Source organism: Ovis canadensis, chromosome 19 (assembly GCF_042477335.2).
Source record: "Ovis canadensis isolate MfBH-ARS-UI-01 breed Bighorn chromosome 19, ARS-UI_OviCan_v2, whole genome shotgun sequence".
Classification (NCBI taxonomy): Eukaryota; Metazoa; Chordata; class Mammalia; order Artiodactyla; family Bovidae; genus Ovis; species Ovis canadensis.
The window spans coordinates 59942366-59960402 of NC_091263.1; the positions used below are offsets into that span (position 1 = coordinate 59942366).

General features: G+C 42.9%; 1 protein-coding gene and 1 pseudogene across 1 annotated transcript in view; one reads left to right on the forward strand and one right to left on the reverse strand.

Moving 5' to 3' along the window:
* The window catches only part of ERC2 (ELKS/RAB6-interacting/CAST family member 2), a 1004571-nt gene that overhangs the window by 691022 nt on the left and 295512 nt on the right, over positions 1-18037 (forward strand). The gene's annotated exons all lie outside the window — the stretch shown is intronic.
* On the reverse strand, positions 1267-2723 carry LOC138424923 (large ribosomal subunit protein uL16m pseudogene; annotated as a pseudogene).

Here is an 18037-nt window from a genome sequence, read left to right on the forward strand (position 1 = left end):
CAGCAAGTTTTTATTTTCTCTTATGTAACTATTTACACATGCTGAACATTTCTGTGTTCCGTAAGTTTTACTTCCTCGTTTGTTAGGGAAAATGGTCAGTGCAGAGCACAAGGCTATTATCGAAAGCTGGCCACCTTGTCAGACAGTCCCAGGGCCCCTGGGTTCTTTCAGTTCAGTGCAGCACAAATATCAAAGACCCTTGCTGAGCAGTTGAGATTCTGTAAGCAGCATCAACATCAGGAGTCTGTTTGGGAAGCTCTGTGGAGTAGTGGAAAGAAGGCAGAAGCAGGGGAAGAGCCACTCTAGCTATGTTTCTGGTTCTGCAGCTGTCTAAATGAGGGCTGTCTGATAGAATTTTCTGTGATGACAAGTTCTGCAAAGGCTTTTTAGAAAATTGTCTATCACATATTATGTGAATAGTCAAACGTTTTAATTTGGTTTCGGTGATCAACATTACATTACTCATTGATTTAGGAAGTTTTTATTGTGGCCTACTGCATTTGACAAGGTGTTTTGTTACTTTCTGATGGTCTCCAGAATGGTGACCACTAGCACTGTATCCTTTTGAGCTCTTGAAATGAGGCTAGTACAGCTGTGCAAGTGAATTTTAAGTTTTGCTTAATTTCAATTTATATAGCCACTTGTGGCTAGTAAGATTTGAAATGGCATGGGTAACTAAATGAATAGCTTGAGAAAGTTGCCACAGGCATAGTGGTTTAGAAGATTGTGACTCTAGAGTCACACTGTCTTTATATGAATCCTAACACTCACTTGCCACGGAACTTTGGCTGGGTACTTGTTTTATCTGTGGCTCAGTTTCTTGATCTGTAAAATGGGGATAAAGAAAGTTCTTACCTCTTTGGAGTGTTGTGGGAATTTAAATGAGAAGGTGTAAGATGCATAACAGCATGAGAAGGCAAGCAGTATGAAAAGGCAAAAAGATAGGATGCTGAAAGATGAACTCCCCAGGTCTGTAGGCGCCCAATATGCAACTGGAGACCAGCAGGGAACTAACTCCAGAAAGACTGAAGAGATGGAGCCAAAGCAAAAACAGCACCCAGCAGTGAATATGACTGGTGATGGAAATAAAGTCTGATGCTGTGAAGAGCAATATTGCATAGAAACCTGGAATGTCAGGTCCATGAATCAAGGCAAATTGGAAGTGGTCAAACAGGAGATGGCAAGAGTGAACATCGACATTCTAGGAATCAGTGAACTAAAATGGATGGGAATGGGTGAATTTAACTCAGATGACCATTCTTTTTTTTTTTTTTGAGCTGATGCTCACACTTTAATATAATGCATTTAAAAGACTCTGACAGGTGATGTACAGTTTTTCAGAGCGTCTGTTCATATGCTGCTCCTCGGTTATGACATCAGAGGTACCCAAAGACCCGAAGGACTGGCTTAGGGGCGCGAAGGCGTGGATTCCCACTCCTGAGCCTCACTACACACGCTCAGGCATGTAGAACTTGCCCCAGTACCGCCCCCGGTGGGTCAGGTCGTAGGGGCTCAGCACCTTCCGTATCCCCAGCATGTTGGCGGTGGTGATGCGCTCAAAGGTCCAGGGGTTCTGGTTGTTCCGTTCTCGCGCCTCTTGGTCTTTCTGCATCTTCTCTAGAGTCTCACGGCTCACGGCCTTGGCAGGGAAAGGCAACTTGTGGGCAACTTGGTTAAGGATGCCTTGTACCTCCTGGAATTCGCAGCGCCCACCCACCTCGACTATGAGGCGGCCCGCCTTCACAGGAGTCACATAGTGGTCGATGGCACCCTTGCCGCCCCCCATGCGCTGCCCCATACTCTTGCGGGTGATGGCCTTGAACGGGGCTGGTACTCGCCATAAGGCAAACATGTTCTTGGGGTCCATGAAGTGGTTGATTGTCAGGTGCATCATTTCAAAATGCCCCCAATGGAGGTAACCGCCACCCAGTGCCAAGATTGCAAAGCTGCCTTCTGTGAACTCAGTGGCTTCAGTGGAAGGACCTCGTATGTCACGCAGGTTTTTAGGCTCTCTTCTCACTTTTGGCACAAGCGGTGCCCTTTCAACAAATCTCAGCTTGGGCTTTTCAGGAATGGAGACATCTTCAAACGTTGGCACCGGGAGCAGCGTCTTCAGGCAGGCACGGGCGGGCGGCACTGCCCACGAATCTGACAGGGTCGCTCGCAGGAGGGGGGCGCGAGCACCACTCAGCAGCCGCCACATGGTCCCGCGCGTGGGGCCGCCGAAGGCGACGCCCGGGAGCCTCGTCCCAAGCTGTTCAGATGACCATTCTATCTACTACTGTATCAATCTACTACTGTGGGCAAGGATCCCTTAGAAGAAATGGAGTAGCCATCATGGTCAACAAAAGAGTCCAAAATGCAGTACTTGGATGCAATCTCAAAAATGACAGAATGATCTCTGTTCGTTTCCAAGGCAAACCATTCAATATCACAGTAATCCAAGTCTATGCCCTGACCAGTAATGCTGAAGAAGCTGAAGTTGAATGGTTCTATGAAGACCTACAAGACCTTGTAGAACTAACACCCCAAAACGATGTCCTTTTCATTATAGGGGACTGGAATGCAAAAGCAGGAAGTCAAGAAACACCTAGAAAAAGTGAAGTGACTCAGTCATGTCCTACTCTTTGTGACCCCATGGGCTGTAGCCCACCAGGCTCCTTGGTCCATGGGATTTTTCCAGGCATGAATACTGGAATGGGTTGCCATTTCCTTCTCCAGGGGATCTTCCCAACCCAGAGATCAAACCCGGGTCTCCCACATTGTAGGCAGACACTTTACCATCTGAGCTACCAGGGAAACACCTGAGTAACAGGCAAATTTGGCCTTGGAGTACAGAATGAAGCAGGGCAGAGGCTAATAGAGTTTTGCCAAGAGAACGCACTGGTCATAGCAAACACCCTCTTTCAACAACACAAGAGAAGTCTCTACACATGGACATCACCAGATGGTCTACGCTGAAATCAGAGAGATTATATTCTTTGCAGCCAAAGATCAAGAAGCTCTATACAGTCAGCAAAAACAAGACCGGGAGCTGACTGTGGATCAGATCATGAACTCCTTCTTGCCAAATTCAGACTTAAATTGAAGAAAGTAGGGAAAACCGCTAGACCATTCAGGTATGACCTAAATCAAATCCCTTATGATTATACAGCGGAAGTGAGAAATAGATTCAAGCGATTAGATCTGCTAGACAGAGTGCCTGAAGAACTATGGACAGAGGTCCATGACATTGTGCAGGAGGGCAGGGGTCAAGACCATCCCCAAGAAAAAGAAATGCAATAAGGCAAAATGGTTGCCTGAGGAGGCCTTACAAATAGCTGAGAAAAGAAGAGAAGTGAAAGGCAAAGGAGAAAAGGAAAGATATACCCATTTGAATGCAGAGTTCCAAAGAATAGCAGGGAGAGATAAGAAAGCCTTCCTCGTGATCAGTGCAAAGAAACAGAGGAAAACAATAGAATGGGAAAGACTAGAGATCTCTTCAAGAAAATTAGAGATACCAAGGGAACATTTCATGCAAAGATGGGCACAATAAAGGACAGAAATGGCATGGATCTAACAGAAGCAAAAGATATTAAGAAGAGGTGGCAGCATACACAGAAGAACTGTACAAAAAAGATCTTCACAACCCAGATAATCATGATGGTGTGATCACTCACCTAGAGCCAGACATCCTGGAATGCTAAATCAAGAGGGCCTTAGGAAGCATCACTACCAACAAAGCTAGTGGAGGTGATGGAATTCCAGCTGAGCTATTTCAAATCTTAAAAGATGATGCTGTGAAAGTGCTGCACCGAATATGCCAGGAAAGTTGGAAAACTCAGCAGTGGCCACAGGACTAGAAAAGGTCCGTTTTCATTCCAGTCCCAAAGAAAGGCAATGCCAAAGAATGCTCAGATTCACTCATCTCGCAGGCTAGTAATGCTCAAAATTCTCCAAGCCAGGCTTCCACAAAACATGAATGATGAACTTCCAGATGTTCAAGCTGGATTTAGAAAAGGCGGAGGAACCAGAGATCAAATTGCCAACATCTGATGGATGATCGAAAAAGCAAAAGAGTTCCAAAAAAAAAATGTACTTCTGCTTTATTGACTGTACCAAAGCCTTTGACTGTGTGGATCACAACAAAAGGTGGAAAATTCTTCAAGAGATGGGAATACCTAGACCAGCTGACCTGCCCCTTGAGAGATCTGTATGCAGGTCAAGAAGCAACAGTTAGAAGTGGACATGGAACAACAGACTGGTTCCAAATCAGGAAAGGAGTAGGTCAAGGCTGTATATTTTCACCCTGCTTATTTAACTTATATGCAGAGTACATTGTGAGAAATGCTGGGCTGGATGAAGCATGAGCTGGAATCAAGATTGCCGGGAGAAATATCAATAACCTCAGATATGCAGATGACACCACCCTTATGGCAGAAAGCAAAGAAGAACTAAAGAGCCTCCTGGTAAAAGTGAAAGAGGAGAGTGAAAAATTTGGCTTAAAACTCAACATTCAGAAAACGAAGATCATGGCATCCAGCCCCATCAGTTCATGGCAAATAGATGGGGCAACAGTGGAAACAGTGACAGACTTTATTTTGGGGGGCTTCAAAATCACTGCAGATGGTGACTGCAGCCAAGAAATTAAAAGATGCTTGCTCCTTGGAAGAAAAGTTGTGACCAACCTACACAGCATATTAAAAAGCAGAGACGTTACTTTGCCAACAAAGGTCCATCTAGTCAAAGCTGTGGTTTTTCCAGTGGTCATGTATGGATGTGACAGATGGACCGTAAATAAAGCTGAGCACCGAAGAACTGGTGCTTTTGAACTGTGCTGATGGAGAGGACTCCTGAGAGTCCCTTGGACTGCAAGGAGATCTAACCAGTCTATCCTAAAGGAAATCAGTCCTGAATATTCATTGGAAGGACTGATGCTGAAGCTAAAACTCCAATACTTTAGCCACCTGATGTGAAGAACTGACTCAGTTGAAAAGACCCTGATGGTGGGAAAGATGGAAGGCGAGAGGAGAAGGGAATGACAGATGATGAGTAGATTGGATGGTATCACCAACTCAATGGACATGAGTTTGAGTAAACGCCAGGAGTTAGTGATGGACAGGGAAGCCTGGCATGCTGCAGTCCATGGGGTCTCAACGAGTCGGACACGACTGAGCAACTGAACTGAACTGGAGATGTGTAACAGAGTGCCTGGTATTTGTTGTTGTTGTTTTTTTTTTAATGGACTTCAGGTTTTAAAATTGTTTTAGCCTTGATATTTGATTCATGACATACTATCCTCACTGGTCTCTGCAGTATGAAAGACACATACACACTTATATGTGCACACATACATGCTACTTACATAAACAATTGAATTATAACTTCCTATCTGTATGAATTTTCACCCCTCCTAACACATGGATTTTGTGTTTGCTCTTACCAGGCTTTTTAGAAAAGGTTCAATCACATATATATGAATAGTTAAGCTGTTTGTAATTTGATTTTATTTGCTTTACATTACATTACTTATTGATTCAGGACATTTTTATTGAGGCCCACTACATATGAGGAGGTACTTTGCTAGTTACTGATGGCCTTGAGGTATAAAACCATGATGTGGTTCCTGCCTTTGCAAAGCTTCTGGTTTCAGATAAAGAAACAAATAATTATGATGTGCAAGGAAGAGTATTTTGCCTGTGGTGAGGACAGAATGTTGTAGGAGTTTATGAAAGGTGTATATAACCCAGCCCTTGTAGATGCCTGCTGGGAGGCGTTCCTCTAGAAAGTAGGGTGATATCCAAGCTGATTTCTGGGCAATAAAGAGAAGGTAGGTGGGCAAAGGAGAAGAAACTAGACCAGGGTCCTGGGCAATGGGAACATCATAGGCAAAGGGTGGGAGGCACAAAGTCAATCTTGTGGCTTTGGCAGTACTGCATCTGTGTGAAGTTCAGTGATGTAAACCAATTCTGTGAGCAAAGAACAATGGAAGAAGAGTGGAAGATATGGATTCTGGTCCCATTTTCCTCTTCTAACTTAGTGGGTGATTCGTTTTTACATCTCTCAATGCCAGTTTTCTTGATATATGAAGTGCAGAAAAAAATAATGATTACCCTTCTTTCTTAGAAGATGTAAAAATCACTCAAGGGGATTGTACATAAAAACTCTCTGATAGGAAAGACAGTGTTCTTTCAGTCAGTTTAGTTGCTCAGTCATGTCCAACTCTTTGCGCCCCCATGGACTGTAGCACGCCGGGCTTCCCTGTCCATCACCAACTCCTGGAGCTTGCTCAAACTCATGTCCATCAAGTGGGTGATACCATCCAACCATCTTACCCTCTGTCACCCACCTCTTCTCCTGCCTTCAATCTTTCCCAGCATCAGGGTCTTTTCAAATGAGTCGGTTCTTCCCATCAGGTGGCCAAAGTATTGGAGTTTCAGCTTCAGCATCTGTCCTTCCAATGAATATTCAGGATTGATTTCCTTGAGGATTGACTGGTTAGATCTCCTTGCAGTCCAGGGGACTCTCAAGAGTCTTCTCCAACACCACAGTTCAAAAGCACCAGTTCTTTGGTGCTCAGCTTTCTTTATGGTGGCTTCCCTGATAGCTCAGAGGTTAATAAATCTGCCTGCGATGCAGGAGACCTGGGTTTGATCCCCAGGTTGGGAAGATCCCCTGGAGAAGGAAAAGGCAGCCCATTCTAGTACTTTTGCCTGGAAAATGCCATTGACGGAGAAGCCTGGTAGGCTACAGTCATTGGGATCGCAGAGAGTCGTACACGACTGAGCAACTTCAGTTTCTTTCACGGATTTCTTTATAGTCCAAAGGACTATAAGTCCAACAGTTCTTTAATGTCACAATTATGGATGATATTCACTAGGAAGAGACATGGTTGACATGCTAAATTCACTCTGAACAGTTAATACTATGGTGATGATCTAGCATTTCTGCTGTTGTGTGGTAGTTGATAGCCACATATGTTTTTTTTTTTTAATTAAAATTAAAGAAAATTAAAAGTCACTTGCCATCTTGACATTTCAGATGCTCAGTAGCTACATGTGGTTAGTGGCTACTGTATCAAATAGTGCAGCTATGGAACATTTCCATATCACAGAGTCCTGCTGAACAGCTCTGAACAGTACCCATACTAACGCAAGAATTGTCAGCTTCTAAAGCCTTAACATATTTATATTCTTTGGTGTCACATGCTCTTAGACTGTCAGCTGGGCAGATATGTAAGGATCTAGGTACATGGATGTCCACATCTATTAAAGAATCCTTCATAATAGACAGGGAAAGTAAACATCCCATTTGTCCAACAGTGGAGGCTGATTAAGTAAATAATGGTGTGTTTGTACACATCCATGTTTCTACACACTCAGTGGATACAGTATAACCATTGAAAGGGATAATACAGATAGGCCTTTATTTTTATTAAAAGTTACTCTACACTTATCAGTGAGTGAAAAGTCAAGTTAATATGCATAGCATGCATTCATTTTAGGATGAGTATGTCTGTATGTTGTTTATGTAAAGGATAGGGAGGGAAAAACAGAGTGCACGAGAGAAAGACACAGAAATATTTAGAGCAATACTTACCAGGGTGGGAAAATTGTTTTTTAGTGGGTGAGATAACAGATTGTTATTTTCCTTTTCCTTACCTTTATCTTCTGAGTTTTCTTCTAGCATATAAACTGTGTGTAATGAAAAAGAAGAAAAGAGAAGGGAAAAAAGAGAAAAAAGGGCCAAAATATTTACACTTGTCCGAAATGTCAGAATATAAAAACGGGCATGAATGAAAGACCATTGAGATGGTTTTTGAAAGTACAGTAGTTGCCCGATGATTTGCAGACATGTCCATGAGTTACATATTTTGTGAGGAAAAGGATTTATCTGCTTAAAACCTTGTCATTATGTGTTATTCACTGTGAAAAACATCTTTGGTCTTTCTGTGGAAACCTTTCTAGTCCCTTTGGCACTAGGCTCAAGAGTTAGCTCAGGTTCTCCTCAACCTGAAACGTCCTTGATTGTAAAATAGTTGATGTGTCTGAAAATGTGTAGAAAAGGTGTGTATGTGTGTTTCCCCTGCAGTTTGGGTGGTCAAAAATTTGGCCAGCACATTGTTTCAGATTCTGCCTTTCCATAAAACCTCTGTGATTTGAGGCATAAATGCCAAGCAACATATAGAACTTTATATTTTATTGTGTAGATAGACAAGTGGTCATGGTGTCAGCTCCCAGATATTAGATTGTAATCTAATCATATCTTTCCAAATACCAGGCTATCAAATTTAACAAATATATATATATATATATATATATATATATGCATACACACACACACACACACACACGCATATATTTGCTAGAAGTATTGTAAAATACACGGCTTAAGTGAAAATCAATAACATGTCTTTGCAAAGAAGTGAGAGCTCATTGAATTTGCGGTCCAGGGCCTTCCTGACTCCTTGAGTGTCAGTGCCAGTCTGAGAAAGACAGGGAATAACTGCTTCCAAGACTTGCAGCTCCATAATGAGTGGCAGCTACAGGGAGCTGTGTTGGAATATTTCTTTCTCTGTGTTTAGGGTGTGGCATGGGATGGTTTGGAAGATAAAGAAGAACCTATGCAAAGATACGGGAAAATTGAAAACAGAACAGTGAATTGTGCTCATGAAGATTCTGTAGCATCTCAATTCAGACATAACTAGCAGTCAGTATCTCCTTCCCATATCTTATTTCCAAAGACCACAGAATTTAGTAGGGGCAAAAAAAAAACACAAAACAGAGAGACTGTATTGACAGACACAGCTGTCATTATTTGACAGGAACACATGTAAATATCTTACTTAAACCATTTTTTCTCTCGAAAACTGAATGATGGTAAGAAATCAGTCAAAATTCTGCAGGTTTTATTAGCTCCATGTTTCATAAGCATTTGTGATTTGGTCATAAAAAATTATTGAAAATATCAGGTATCCACATTTACCTCTGGATCCTTCCAAAATAGAAAACAAAAGGGAAAATGAACAGTAGAATTGCATTTTCCTCCCTAATTTCAAGCAAGCAAATAGTAAAATCCATAGTTTTCCCACCCCAAACCATACAGTCATGTTGTTTTTAACTTAGTTTTGAGACCTTGAAAGGTTAACCCCTTTGGGCCTCAGTTTTGGCACAGGTGAAATGGGATAATCAGACTAAGCTGGTACTTTGTAAATCCCTTTCAGCTCAGACATCTTGGCAGTGCTACCCCACCCACTTCTCCCCATGCTTCAGGCTGATTTCTCTCTATTTTGTCATGGTCTGGGGATTATTTGGAGTTGGCTATGGTTAATTTCTAATGAAGGTCAAGTAGCCTAAAATATAGCTGCAGATGTAAATGGATTGTGAATGTAAAAAGGATTATCATAATTTTATTTGAAATTCTTTTTGGAAAGAGATGTTCCTAGGACACATTCACCTCAAACTTCCGCAACAAAAACATCTGTAGAGGAAGCCAGAAATAATACATACCACCAATGAACTTGTGGTTTCAGATGTTTATAAGAACTCTCTCTTCATCTTACATAAAATTCCTGAGGCCATCTTCAGCCAGCATGGCCCACCTCTGGCAGCACCCAGGGTTCATTTGCCCTTTCATTGCCCCATTTGTGTGCTCTCTACCATTATTGAGGAGACCAGCTGTCTACCGAGAGAAGGTTTTCCAGGAGAACACCGACAGGCATTCAGCAAGCTGAATTAGATTATTTGGTAGGTTTTCTGTAAACCTTCCATTTTTGAATGACTGCTGAGAGTTTAACTCTGGACCCCTTACTGCTACAGCATGGGTTCCCTCCAGCCCGATGTCAGTCTTACTTCCAAATGCCTCATGTGCAGGGGTCATTCTTGATCCTCTTTGATCAAGCCTTCTTTGATCCTCTTGTCTAGAGTAATTTCCTTCTTAGAATTTCTTTCACCCTTAACACATCTCTCCAGTAGTATCTCTTGTTGTGCACTTGCTAAGTCATGTCTGACTCTGAAATTCCATGGATTGCAGCAGACCTGTCCCTCACTGTCTCCCAGAGTTTGCCCCAAGCTCATGTCCATTGAATCAGTGATACCATCCAACCATCTCATCCTCTGTTGTCCCCTTCTCATCTCATCCTCTGTTGTCCCCTTCTCCTCCTGCCTTCAATCTTTTCTAGCATCAGGATCTTTTCCAATGAGTCAACTCTTTGCTTCAGGTGATCAAAGTATTGGAGCTTTAGCTTCAGCATCAGTCCTTCCAATGTGTATTCAGGGTTGATTTCCCTTAGGATTGACTGGTTTGATCTCCTTGCTGTCCTCTTCATTATTACTACTCACTTCTGTGCCTGATTTTTGTGATTAGTTTTATGAAGATGGGGATTGCATTCATTTTATCCACTCTAGTATCCTGGGATCTAGCATAGTGCTTGGTACATAGGAGGCCCTTTAGTCATATCTGCTGAATGAAGGAGTGGCCACTGTGAGGTAGATGCTACTGGCATTTCCCACTTAACAAATAAACACACTGAAGCTCAGTGAGGATATTTCATCTTCATTATTACATTTAATCGTTTGGGATACTTAGGGGGAGAGCTGTTGGGCTTCCCAGCCTGCCAGTGCAGGAGACACGAGACATGGGTTCAGCCCCTGTGTCAGGAAGATTGCCTGCAGAAGGAAGTGGTAAACCAGCTCCAGTATTCTTGCCTGGAAAATTCCGCAGACAGAGAAGCCTGGCGGCTGCATTCCATGGAGTCGCAAAGAGTATGACACGACTAAGCGACTGCGCGCAGGCGCAGGGAGCATCGCGGGAACTCTAAGCTACGTCTGTTTGCCTTCAAAGCTTCGGTTCTTCACTGTAAGCCAGGCTTCCTCAACTTTGCCACTATTGGCATTTTGGCCTGAATAATTCTTTGTTGGCGGGGGTAGGGGGTGGGGGACACAACTGTATTGTGTATTGTAGAATGCTTAGCAGCATTCCTGGCCTCTACCCACTAGATGTCAGTAGCACCCCCTAGTTGTGACAGATGTCCCCAGACACTTTCAAAAGTCCCCGGTGGGCAGAGACACCCCTTAGTTACGCCAGATGAGAACTAGTAGGCTGAAGTGCTACTGTCTCTCAGTTTTGCTTTGAACTCCAGGAGTCCATAATTACCTTACTTCAGCTCTGTGATGACTTTGGGATTTTGTCCTCCTTCGGGTAGTGCCCCCTTCTTGAGCCCCCTCCTCTCAGAAATCTTTCCTGACGCAGCCTTCAGGTAACCAAGCCTTCCTTCCTCTGTACCCCTGCTGTATGTTGTTTTATCACCTTTACGTTGCTCCATCTTAAGTCTAGATCTGCCGCTGCCTTGCTCCTGGTAGTAGACTGTCAGTTAAGAACTGGGCTGCATCTTCCCCAGTTTCCACCAGCCGGTGACACAGCGTAGCCCTGGGTCAGCATTTGTTGAGTCAAATCATACCCATCTGAATGAGGCAGGGGCTGAAGGCTAGGAGGGAAGTAGTGGAGAGTGATTGTGGACAGTCTACTGCAACGTAATCCCACCAGGACCATTTGTTTCATGGTTTCCTAAATATGAGGAGAGGTTTTCCTAAATCGGGGGGAGGCCTGGCATGCTGCAGTCCATGGAGTCACAAAGAGTTGGACATAACTGGGCAACTGAACAACAACAAATCTGAGGATATAGCTGCTGTCTCTTGGCTAATCCTTTTTGTTGTTGTTGTTGTTGTTGTTGTGAAGCAGCAATATTTCCAGGATAGCCATGGTCAAAGGGTGCCATTATTCCTGTGAAATGCACTGCCAAGTGGTATCTTCCTTATACTGCCCCAGCTCTCTGCCTCCTAGTGGGACTCTTCCATCATTCAAATGGCCATGAGCCCAGAGTTGGGGTGTTCGTGTGGAATTGGGTACACATGACAGAGGACTCAATTCCAAACTCTGACCTCAGGCAAGTTATTGAGTCCCACTGAGTGTCCATTTAGTGATTCAATCAATATTTGTTGGGCATTTACCATGTGCCATACACTATTAGGGACATAGCAGTAGATGAAACAGGCTGAAATCAGAACACCCTGTGGAATGGAGATTCTAATGGGGTTGAGCACAGCACAGGTAATAAACACATAAAACATGTAGGAGATGACATGGTAGTAAAATTAGCCAGAAGATATTAAAAATATGTGCCCGGTGTGTTTTTGAAGATTGGAGGAGCTCATGTATGTCACATGAGCATTGGCATGTTGGTGCTTAGTTAAGGTTAGTCAAATCTCTCTCTCTTTTTTCAATTGTACACTTGTAAAGTTAGAGTTAGGACTTCCCTGGTGGCTCAGACGGTAAAGCGTCTGTCTACAATGCGGGAGACCTGGGTTCGATCCCTGGGTTGGGAAGATCCCCTGGAGAAGGAAATGGCAATCCACTCCAAGACTATTGCCTGGAAAATCCCATGGACAGAGGAGCCTGGTAGGCTACAGCCCATGGGGTCGCAAAGATTTGGACACGACTGAGCGACTTCACTTCACTTCATGTCCCAGACTCAACTTTGGGCTTTCCTTGTAGCTCAGTTGGTAAAGAATCTGCCTGCAGTGCAGGAGACCCGGGTTCGATCCCTGGGTTGGGAAGATCCCCTGGAGAAGGAAATGGCAACCCACTCCAGAATCCTTGACTGGAAAATCTCATGGACAGAGGAACCTGGTGGATTGCAGTCCATGGGGTCGCAAAGAGTTGGGCACGACTGAGAAACTAACACACACACACACACACAAAGTTAGAGTAAAAATATTGCTCCTTTGTAAAGGTAAGGGGGCTAATTATAAGTAATCCTGATACTAATTCACATTGTGTTGCCCGTGGCTTCTAACATTTGTAAAGCTCTCTCACTTACTTTATCTCCAATAAGTTATCACATTTCAAGTAGACTTCTTGAGTGAAGCAGAAGGACTGATGCTTTCAGGCACCTGGTCCAGGCATGAAGTGGATTGCCTGTCCTCAAAAAACAGAAATAAATAACAGACTCTCCCTGAAGCAGCGGAGAGAGTAACGGTGTCTACATTTCGCCAGTTGTTACTGTTGGCTTTTAAGAGCCAGTCCTACTGTGGAAGGGGACCAGATTCTGTGAGTCATCAGTGGTGGGGTTGGGTGGGGGGTGGTGGGGCAGGGTGCAGAATGGTAGGGAGGCTAAGCACTCTGGCTTTGAAGTCAGTCCTGTGCCCTGGTTGGAGATGCGTCTCTGCCACGTCCTCACAGTGGGTTATGGGGCAAGAAGCTATCATTTCTGACCTCAATTTTCTTAGGGAACACTGAGAGGATTGAAGGAGATAAGGCAAATAAGACAGGTGTTTGTGTCCACCTAGCGATTGTGTTCACCTAGCAAGCCTGCTGCTGCTGCTGCTAAGTCACTTCAGTCGTGTCCAACTCTCTGCGACCCCATAGACGACAGCTCACCAGGCTCCCCCATCCCTGGGATTCTGCAGGCAAGAATGCTGGAGTGGGTTGCCATTTCCTTCTCCAAGGCATGGAAGTGAAAAGTGAAAGTGAAGTCACTCAGTCGTGTCCGACTCTTTGCAACCCCATGGACTGCAGTCTACCAGGCTCCTCCGTCCATGGGATTCTCCAGGCAAAAACACTGGAGTGGGTTGCCATTTCCTTCTCCAGTGCATGAAAGTGAAAAGTGAAAGTGAAGTCGCTCAGTCGTCTCTGACTCTTAGCGACCCCATGGACTGCAGCCTACTAGGATCCTCCGTCCAGCAGACTCCAAATCATTCTCTCTGTCTCTAGGATTGGATGACCATTTATTGTCCAGAGTGTTCCTTCTCAAGGCAAAATGACAGCATCTTACCCCATTGTTTTGATAGTAGAGTCTTTTCTCCTGAATACCAGCAGGGTCTAAATTAGGAACACAGCATGCTCAATGAGTACAATACCCATTAAATCAAAGCTGTAAATAATTACCCTTAAAGGGTAACCTGGATACAAAGTGAATAACTGAACAATGGTGGCTGCTTTGCTAGACACTGTGAGGCAATGACACATTTGATTATTATTATTGTTGAAATTTATTTGTAATTGTTTTCACTTTTAATCTCTTTGAGAGTGCTATAACACTTTCTAATATTTGAAAATGGGCTTCACATGAAAATATTTCAGAATCACTGCAGGATGCAAGATTTAAACACATAGAAAATAGTTTGAGCTTGTACTTCTTCCAATCAATTGTTAGAGACTTCCAGAGTGCTGTGATGAGACCAGTATCAAGGATGGTCTGAGCTCTGAAGAAGTTCTAAATGACCCTATCATTTAGTGATGTTGACAACTGTAGCAGAAATGGAGAATGGGGACTCAAGTGCAGGTTGTGGTCTCCTGAGATTTACCTGTGTATTTTAAAAGTTGCTGGAAAGAATGAAATTAAATCATTACTGTGTCTCCTGCAATCAACCCCATCATGGAGATGGCCTAACATCTGTTCTCAAAATGAACCAATATTCCATGACTGTGTTTATAGTTTGACACACCACTACAGTTCACAGTTGTTAACTTTATAGATAAATATTTATAAATTGAGCTCTGTGCAGTTTCACTGTGAATTAAAAAATATTGGCAGTTAAATTGATATAAATCAACAGGGGACCAGATACAAAATATTTTTGATCTTTGCTTGAAAAAAAGTGAGGCCCTTGTTAAAAAAAAAACAAACCTCATAGTAAATATTCATCCACTGAAAATACTTTTGAAGATTTTCATTGGAAACTATGGTTTCCAATAACTCTATTATTTTAGAAGTCTAGCATTCTTCAGTAACATTATTCACAGTAAACTCTTATACATATATTTTCATCTTCTTAGGTATAAATGGGGGATAGAAAAATTCTGGAGAAAAAAATCACTATTTTCTCATGTGATTAAAATATTTTACAATAGAAATTATTTAATTGTACCAAAAGAACCATAGAAAGATGATAAATTCAGCTTACAATAGTAGGCAGTTAATTATCAACACTCACAGCCTAGAGAAAAGAATATATTAGAAATTGCAGACTATTGTTCAGTTGGTTGCTGATCTTTCTTTGAAGCCAGACATGACCTTATCAGATTTGTTTAGTATTGCCAGAGTTCTCATATTTTTCTCTGGCTTCAGAACAATGGAGTTCAGAGGTCAAGAATACCTACATTCCACATGAGCAAACTATTCATCCTTTGAAATCATAATGATGAATAGTCAACAGCCAGCCACACTGTATATCCAGGAGGAGAAACCAGAACACTGAAGCTGGAATGGGGTCTCATAGGCTGTGAAGCAGGAGGTATTTGTGAAAATAAATTGTCAGTGGCTTTGTGAGACTTGGTTTAATCTTCTTTGTTAAAGATGTCTGACTTTTTGTTAATCCTTCATAAACAAGTAATCCTGGACTTACGAAATTTCTCAACTAATAACTTTGTTATTCCAAGTAGAGTATTTGAAAACTTCTGAAGGTTTTGTCTGTGTTTCTATGCACTGGGTAGTTCAGCATAGGATGGATGTTTTTAATTCTTAATAAACTTTTTATTTATGGCTCAGCAGGTAAAGAATCTACCTGTAATGCAGGAGATATAAGAGACTTGGGTTTGATTCCTGGGTCAGAAAGATTCCCTGGAGGAGGAAATGGCAACCCACTCCAATATTCTTGCCTGGGAAATCCCACGGAGAGTGGAGCCTTGTGGGCTACAGTCCAAAGGGTCACAAAGTGTTGGACGTGACTGAATGACTAAGCACAAGCACAGACTTTTTATAGGTCACCCATGAAAACCTAGCATCTCGTCCTTATTTGAAATAAGACATGTGACACCTCTAAAAGGTAGAGACCTTTTAGAAATCACTCAGTCATGATGCATTTTCTATATCATGTATCAGCTAATCAAAATCAAGATGGTTTTGTTAAACTACATTTTCTTAATAAGCATACAACAAACATGAAGTGAAGTGAAGTCGCTCAGTCATGTCCGACTCTTTGCGACCCCATGGACTGTAGCCGACCAGGCTCCTCCGTCCATGGGATTCTCCAGGCAAGAATCCTGGAGTGGGTTGCCATGCCCTCCCCCAGGGGATCTTCCTGATCCAGGGATCGAACCCGGGCCTCCCACCTTGCAGGCAGATGCTTTAACCTCTGAGCCACCAGGGTATGCTTACTAAAAAAATGATACAGTTTCTCCCTATTTTGTTTTGCTATGTGAGGCAAGGTGGTCTCACTCATCCTTCTCCCTGATACTTGAGATCACTATTTAAATAATATCCTTGATTATTTATGACCTATTCATAGATAATGTAAGAGCAAGCACAGTACCCTGGCACATGTTGTTTAGTCACTAGCCCCTGTCCTACTCTTTAGTGACTGCATGGACTATAGCCTGCCAGGCTTCTCTGTCCATGGAATTTCCCAGGCAAGAATACTGGAGTGGGTTGCCATCTCCTTTGCGAATCTTCCCAGAACAGGGATCGAACCCATGTCTTCTGCATTGGCAGGTGGATTCTTTACCACTGAGCTACCAGGGAAGCCCCAACCCTCCCATAGTAAACATTTAATAAGCATTTGTTGAAAACAGGGCTTATTAAATTTGTATCTACAGATTTATAAATGAGAAAATTGAATTTTTTATAATTTTTCAATATATATGGTATGATATCCAATGCACAATCTTTTCATAAGGTTAGCTAAGGCTCTAAATATATTGGTTATATTTTCATCTCCGCCTGATATTTTTTTTTTCCCCACTTCTATGTTCTCTAGGGTAGTGGTTCTCAGAGTGTGGTCCCTGGGCCAGCAGGATGAGCAGCACCCAGGAATTTGTTAGGAATGCAAATTCTTGGGCTTCGTCCCTGGCTTACTGAATCGGAAGCTCTGGGAGTGGGCTACAGTGACCTGCGTGGTGACAAGCTCTCCAGATTGGGCTGGCTTCACAGCCACGTGATTTATGCAGTCACACAGGACTCTGCTTCTGAAAGAGCCTTGAGCTTGGTTTAATGGTTCTGCTGTCATCATCTTGGAATTCTTAATAATTTCTTAGCAACAGGCCCACATCTTCATTTTGCCCTGAACTCTACCATAATATACCCTGTCCTGATGCCAGGGAATTCCCAAGTAGACTCAGAGTTTGAGAACCTCCATCTCTGAGACATATTCAGATTCCCTCAGAGCATCTGCTCAATTGCTCATTTTATTATAAGTGGCCACCTATCCAATTTTTTCTAAGCAAGTTGGCCCTGAGACAAGTTACTACTAAGCTGTGTTAATATTTCTCTTAATTTAGTAATCTAACCTGGGTTTTAGCAAACTTTTAGCCCTCTCCTGGCTTTCCATAGCAACTACCCTGTAGTGGCTGGAAGTGGAGATTTACTGATTTTCCATCTTCATCTTCAACCTTCTTTTTCCTGGTTACCCAGAAAGTGTTCTTAGAGCAACCTTTTCTGAGCCTGTCAGCTGCTGCCAAATGATTACCCAGTTTTGTTTCCATGATAAATTACCCAGGTCTCTGGGTTTATGGATGTTTTCAGAAGATCTCTCTATACAGGGGTTGGCTCGCAGACATTGTGTTACATAGCATGGAGTCACAGTGAGTGGGTCAGTCAGGGCCTCAATAGAAACATATTTCAAATTAAGATATTTCAAGAACCATTTACAAAATAATTAATTCCAAAGGTATGATATGATGTAGTGGAGCCATAAAAGTTTGCGCAGGAACCTAGGACTATAGAGACAGAAATGTCACCATTTCTAGGCCCAAAGAGACAGGGGAATGAGAGATTCCCAGAACCTGGCAAAAGAGAGAGTCATAGGGAGCTGCTTTGAGAAGCGTAGGAACCTTCTCAAGGGAAGCAGCCATGCTGAAGTGAACTCACAGGGAGGGCACCAGAGATAACATGCCGCCTCATTCTCCTCGCTACATCCAGTTAGCTTAATTCTGCTAGAAGCCTGAGGGCAGAGAACACACTAATGTGACCTGAATACATCACCATGCGGGGAAGAAAGCAAGGAGAGAAGAGAGGAGATGGATCCAGAGGAACAAATGGAAAATACCTGGCACGGTTCATTCC